This window comes from Bombina bombina, chromosome 3, assembly GCF_027579735.1.
Source record: "Bombina bombina isolate aBomBom1 chromosome 3, aBomBom1.pri, whole genome shotgun sequence".
NCBI lineage: Eukaryota > Metazoa > Chordata > Amphibia > Anura > Bombinatoridae > Bombina > Bombina bombina.
This window is the reverse complement of record NC_069501.1, coordinates 279,019,327-279,026,997: the sequence shown is the minus strand read 5'-3', so window position 1 is coordinate 279,026,997 and position 7,671 is coordinate 279,019,327. Positions and strand designations below refer to the sequence as shown.

At 33.2% G+C, this 7,671-nt stretch overlaps 1 pseudogene; it reads right to left on the bottom strand.

Annotated features, from left to right (window-relative positions):
* Nucleotides 1–7,225: 7,225 nt before the first annotated feature.
* LOC128655132 (uncharacterized) lies at nucleotides 7,226–7,344 on the bottom strand (annotated as a pseudogene).
* Nucleotides 7,345–7,671: the final 327 nt, after the last annotated feature.

Sequence of the window (7,671 nt, the reverse complement as noted above, 5' to 3'; positions counted from 1 at the left end):
GAAGGGTGGTGAAACTTCCAGCCCGATATCGGGATTAGCACTAGTTAGAGCAGTGACCGGAAGTATAGGCAGAATAATCCCATGGTCACTGTGGACTAGAGTAGTCTACCCCGATGTTCAAGTCAGGATTGTATTTCATGTTGTTATATATATTCTCTATAACTTGTTATTTGTTGTATACTAAACAAAACTATTTCTGTATGCTTCTTGTATACCTTGTTATTAAATATATTCAAAAAGAAAAAAAAATGTATGCTTTGTCCTTTAAAAAGGGGGAAGATGTGATGAGAGTTGGAAGGGATGTCACCGGATGGGGGCATGATTTAGGGCTGTTTTTGTCTGTCGCAGTTACCAAGTTAGATGTATTGTACAAGCTGTATACTTCTATGCTCTGCAATAAAATAGTGTTGTACCTTCTATGCTGTGTCCTGCATCTCATGACATCTGCTATTTATATAAATTGCCTATATATACATTTGACATATTTTATATATATAAATTTGTTGTCCGTTTTTTTTCCCTTTTCTGTGGGAATTATATTTTCCCATGCTACTTGATCCGCTTTACCTTATAACTTCGCCATTTTGACCTGCCCCTTGCTCTTCCCGCCCTTCATCTGTCAGTGACACGCTGTCTGGAACTTCGCTCCTGCCCTCTTACCTCATAAACTTTGTTGTTTTACTTTTTCCTCCCTCCATTTCATCGGTTACTTTGTAGTTTAGGTAATAAAATTTCCCTCTCTCCTCAAAGCTATTTCCACAATGGCCTCTGAGTGTCACTGTTACCTTATCTTTCAGGTTTTTTTCCCCTCAACATTCAGAATACATTTCCTGTGATTTTGCTGCTTTATTTTTTCAATTATAATTCTTATTTCCTTCATTACATTTACCAAATAATTTAATAAATTATATTTTTACAAAAAACAACATTTGTTATTTTGCCCTTTGCTACTTTGTGGGTCCAAATCAGGAAAACTCAAAATCAGGAAAACTCTGATTGTTCTGTACATGACATGATGCTAACTATGCACACATTTATGATTAAAATGGACAATACAATGAATAACTTCCTGGCCAATTTTAAAAATGAAAACCCACAAATACATAAGAAATGCATTGCAAAATCAAAGTATCTCTCCCCTTCCTCACACTCTCATAAAGATGCTGACAGTCTATGTCAGACAACCATCATAGCTTACATCCAATAAGCATCAGAACTGTAAGCGGGCATCTTCCAGCGTGTTGAGAGCCGCACATCAGAGGGTATTTCATCAGATCCTGCTCCTGCTAGACCTTATCTCAAAAAACAGGCTTCTGGTCATTAAGGGGTTAAGACACCCCTTATTCACTGGTTATTAAGGAGTTAAGACACCCCTAATTCCAAAAAGTTTACATTAAAATTCAGGCTGAATGTCCCTGTCCCTCCCTATCTTATAATTCCTCTACTACACTTGAAATTGATCCCAACATTTCTGAGTTCCCCTGTCTTGGCTCACTATCTAGTAATTGTTCCTTAAACCCTCAAATGATTATTGAATCCATCCAAAGAGCCTTTGTCCTTTTGGTAAATGCTAATATGGCTATTGCTTGAATGCAGAAGATCTATTTTGAGTAGACTTGATCCCAAGCTTTTTGATTTTGCATAAAATTAGATATCTTCAGACCCACAAGGTCTTCTCGTTGGAGAGGCCTACCTTAAACAACATAATGAATATACAAAAAAAAATGTCCAATCTGTCCAAAACTACAGTCAAAAAGACCCTTTACTAACAACTTTGCCCCCTTTTTATTTGAAATAGCTGTTTTTGATCATTGAACACTTCACCCATTATTAACATTTCAACACTTCATTACAGGTATTTGTTTCTAGAGAGATAATGTGAACAGGTCTGTGTTTTCTGTAGACTCAGCATATTTAAATTGACATATCTTGAGAAAAATGGGTGGTGGCTTCAATGAGCAAAACCAGCTATTTAAAATACAAAACTAAACCTAAAGGAGCAAGTTCCCATACATGTAATACTTTGCTGCTACAACAAGTAATTGGGAAAACATTAAAGTGAAACAAGTTTTAATACAGTACAAAAATACCACAATGGGGCAGTTGTAAGAGTAGCTAATATTGTCCAGCTGCTCCTCTGCTGATCGGAAGATAGGAAAGAGATTTTCATTAACAAAGTCCAAACAACCCCATAGATGAATATATGATGAAATGAAAGACTAGTGGCAGAAAGGGGCTACTTGTAGGTTGTGGAATTAAACTTACCTGTTTTCTGGGGTTCCAAATACACAGCATTCTTTTCTACTCAAAAAGAGCGGATCGAGCCTGTTTTATAGCAATTCACCAAGAATACCAGCGTTATCCACAGAAAATGTTGCCAGTCTGGGGGTATTATGAAGTAGCTGGATGGGAACAAATTAATATTTTACAATGTTGCAACATTTTCATTTTTTAAAAAAAATGTTACTTAAACGATCTAAAGCACAAATGAATTCCTTATTTTAACATACATTGATTTAATAATAATTTGCGCAAGAAACATTGCAAAAAATTACATTAGCTAATTTTAGCTTAATATGGTCCCATTTTTACTCTTGATCTCATTTTATTCTGAGGACACACTGCACTCCATTCCAGTCAACCAGATTTCCTGTGAATCACATGGGTATTGAGATGGTTTCTTATATTCAAATTCATTAAAAAATATTTGAAAACCCCACAATAACCCATTTATCTAACTTTTTTTAAATGATTTAGTGCAGTGCAAACAATTCCTATATGTTTCCATTCCAATCAATAACTTTTTTACAGCACCTTTTCAATTCATTTTTGAACTTTCAAATTCTACACCTTGATTATAAAAAAACATGGTTTGATCTTTCTTTTAAACAAAGAAATTTGCACACTTATTAAATACAATGATATAAATGTTAAGATTGGCATAAGTTAAAGGGACAGTCTACTCCAAAAAAGTTCATTGTTTAAAAAGTTAGATAATCCCTTTATAACCCATTTTGTACAAACAACACTGTTATATTAATACACTTTTTACCTCTGTGATTACCATGTATCTAAGCCTCTGCAGACGACCCCCTTATCTCAGATTTTTTGAGAGACTTGCATTTTAGCCAATCAGTGCTGACTCATAAATAATTCCATGGGAGTGAGCACAATGTTATCTATATGGCACACATGAACTAGCACTGTCTAGCTGTGAAAAATTATCAAAATGCACTGAGCTAAAGGCGTCCTGCAGAGGCTTATAAACCAGTAGAAATATAGAGGTTTAACGGTTATAAAGTATATTAATATAACAATGTTGGTTGTGCAAAGCTGAGGAATGGTAGTAAAGGTGTTATCTATCTTATTAAACAATAACAATTTTGGAGGAGACTGTCCCTTTGGGAAAAAAAAACTACTTTGTAACATATGAGCCAGCTATCAATGTTAAGTTGATTATCTGTCAATTATTATGTTTACTTTGATCATATTTTTGTTTCTATGAAGATCTTGTGTAAAAACCTTCTTTAAAAACGGCAATAGGCCTGTTTCTTATATGTTTTCATTTGTTGCTGTTTCTTTTGGTATGCACAATATCCTTTTTATTATTTTAAAGGGTCATTAAACCCCAAAAATGTATTATATGATTCAGATAGAGAATACAATTTTAAACAACATTCTATTACTTCTATTATCTAATTTCCTTCATTCTTTAGTTATCCTTTCTTGAAGAAATAGTGATAGACATAGGTGAGCCAATCACATGAGGCATCTATGTGCAGCCACAAATCAGCTACTGAGCCTATCTAGATATGCTATTAAGCAAAGGATATCAAGAGAATGAAGCAAATGAGATAATAGAAGTAAATTAGGAAGTTGTTTAAAATTGCATGCTCTTCCTAAACCATGGGAGGAAAAAAATTGAGTTTTCTGTATCTTTAACATTCCTTGAATATTAAAGGGACAGTATACTCCAATTTTCATTTTACTGCATGTAATAGACACTACTTTAAAGAATAACATGCACAAATAGTGATCTAAAAATCCAGTGTAAAAACTTTTAAGACCGTACTTAGAAGCTCCCAGTTTAGCACTGAGATTAAGCAGGGACACCCACTGAAAGGGGCTAAGAGCAGACCATCCCACTCCCCCTTACCCTGCATATGAAAAGACCCACTATACAAACAAAAGCAATCAGAAGTCTGTATACATCAGTATACATTCAAAACTTTGGGGCTTGGTTAGGAGTCTGAAAATCAGCACAATCATATTTACAAAATAAGCAAAACTATATAAGTTTACAAACACATTCCCAGATAGTCTATATAAATGGATCATCTGCAAAACTTTTATGCAAGGAAAAATCTAGTGTACAAAGTCCCTTTAATATAAAATGTTGTAATTGCTCAATAAAGCCACTAGATTGCAGAAGCAGCGTAGACTATCTCTTAAAGCAGTGACAATTTTCTCTTTTCCATCCAATTATTATTTTATGAAATAATTACCACTACATGTTATAGCCAGGAAAGGGGTTCACCTCTTAAAATTTTGTTCCAGTTGGTATTAAATATAGCATTTTTCTTTACCAAGTATTTTATTCAAAATAAGTGAGATATTAGAAATGGTAACAATGTTGAAAATTAGCTTTTCAAATGTATTTGTTTCTGATTCAGATTATGATAGAAATCAAGAACTCAACAGACAGTGAATGATGTCTGCATATGTTTGCTCAGAGGTACATTAAAATCTGCCTGTTTGCCACACCCTCCATGACATAGTCTATGATATTCCTGAATAGTTTTTTAAGTACCCTGAAATTATATTCATTTTACTTAATGTAATAATAAGAAAAATAAGAACACACACTCCAACAATTCATATTCAGCTGGAATCCTAGCACCATGGTTGAATTACAACCTTTGTCTGTGGAAAAACAATCTGTAAAATATTCCTATCAAATAATATTTGCACCAAGGTAGACAAATTGGATTTAAAGAAATATACAAAAGAAAACTGGCTGCCGTTCCATAAATATTTATGTTTGCTCATGAAGATGCTGTAGCTCTGATGAAATTAGTCTGTTCCTTAAAAGAAGAAGGATTTTTTTTAAGCTCCAAAGGCAAAAGAATCACAGAACAAATGCAAATTGCGTCTCAGATATATTTAGTATAAACACAGAAACTTAAAGGGACAGTCTACTCCAGCATTTTTGTTAAAAAAGTTAAATAATCTCTTTATTACCCATTCCCAGTTTTGCATAACCAACACAGGATATATTATTATATATTTTACCTCTGTGATTAGCTTGTATCTAAGCCTCTGCCGACAGCCCCCTTTTTTCAGTTCTTTTCACAGACTTGCATTTTAGCTAAATAGCGCTGACTCATAAATAACTGCACTGGAGTGAGCACAATGTTATCTATGTGGCACACATGAACTAGCAATGTCTAGCTGTGGAAAAATGGTCAAACTGCCCTGAGATAAGAGATGGAGTTCGGGGATTAGAAATTAACATATGAGCCTGTCTAGATTTAGCTTTTAACAATTAATTCCAAGAGAACAAAGCAAATTTGTTTAAAATGGCATACCCTACCTGAATCATAAAATTTTAATTTTGACTAGACTGTCCCTTTATAGGGTCATTAAACACAAACTGTAAGCTACATGATAATGTATATTCACTAATAAGGTATACCAAAGCGCCAACTATACGAAGGCTGGGTCTGGACCTAATGCAATATTGTCAAACGATTACAATAAACAATTTATTGAGTACACAAATAAGTTAAAAACATGGATCCATGTATAAACAATCAAATTTATACAAAAATAATAGCTAAATGAATAGTTAAAACAAATAGTTATGTAACTGATATAGCATTTAAAATTGTGCAAACATTGCTCTTAAAAATATTCATAAAAAATTCCAAATTTAGTATAAGGCTCACAAAAGAAATTGAACTTTGTGTTTACCATATACACATACACAAATTTGTACAGCAATAATAGCTAAATGAATAGTTAAAACAAATAGTTAAATAGCAGATATGGCATTTAAAATTGTGCAAACAATGCTCTTAAAAAATATTCCTAAAAAATTCCAAATTAAGTGTAAGGCTCACAACAAAAATTCAACTTTGTGTTTACCACATACACATAATAGGTGAAATATATTAGTCAGTTATATAATATTATCTAACCAATAATGTTCTCGATTCTATGCAATACTAAATATTGCCAATAGTGACTAATGTGTAAGGCTCTGAGTAAGACCTTTAACTGTGTGTTTACCACATACGCATTGTCAAGTAAAAAATATTGTGACAGCAATAAGCCAATGTAAAGAATGTGCATCAAAAAAGTTGTGTGCAAAAATTAGTGTACAAAAGATATTAATGGTCAAAAAATAGGTTGATCTTCAAAAAACGTGAATTAAGAACAAAGATTGTGAAAAATGAAAAACCAAAAATTTACAAAAACATTGTGGTGTGTTCCAATAGTAACTTATATAAATGTAAATAATAGTCCAAAAAATAGTCCAACAGTGAAAACTTAATAGAAAAATAATCCAACAATAAATTATAATAAGTAGTGTGTCTCTTTAAGAAAAAACAATAATCCTTAAAGTGTTGTGAATCCTAACAGCAATAGTTATGATAGTTATGGTGATTTTCCAAGTGTTTTATACTGAATAGCAGTGTCAGTACTTGCTAGCCGTTTTCCAACCCAAAATTCTATCTTCTTGGCAAATATTTTGTTATAATCCCTGGATGATCCTTCTGTAAAAGAAAGATATGATGGTGTAGATTGTTTTTAGATCAATAGAAAATGAAATTGTGCTTACCAGTCGACGCGTTTCGGTCACAAAGAGACCTTTATCAAGACTCTTATTTTATGGTGTTAGTAGTGGTCTTTTTATACCAGACTGATTGCTGGCCATAAAATTGTGGAACAGGAAGTGTTTGTTAAGCACTTCCTGTTTTACTGACCTTAAATGTGTGTTTAAAATATACAGTTTATAGTTTAAAAATTTGTGATTAAAAAATCTATTATAATACATTTAGATGGTATCCTTATTTTGTCAAGCTCTATCTGCATCTGATCATTTTTATTCAGAGAAAATACAAAAATTCCTATGTTAGAATACAGTGTTCCAGATTTGGAAAAATATAGATACAAACCCAGCCTTTTTAGTTATGACTTCATACCTATTATTTAAAAATTTTTCCTACCGCACCTGGTGTTCCCAGGCGGTCTCCCATCCAGGTACTGACCAGGCCTGGCCCTGCTTAACTTCCAAGATCAGATTGGATCAGGTGCATTCAAGGCAGTGTGGCTGTAGACATTTGTGCATTAGCCCTATTTCTCATCATGATCTGATCAGAAAGAGAGTTTACTGTCATATCCAAACCGTTTTTCAGCTGTTTCTATTGGGTATAATCTCAGTAGGGGCTTGGTTTCTATTGGATGGGGCAGGGGTGTGTATAATAGGCTCAATTTCATTGGATAGTAGTTGGAATGTTGTTAAAACATTCCCTTATCTGTCATAATAAAGCCATTTTAGCGTATATGTTAAGGTGTCATTTTTAGATGTCATTTCTAAATGCCAATTTTTACATATGCTTGCTAATCTAAGAGAATAAAAAGCGGAAACAAGACATATTCTATATA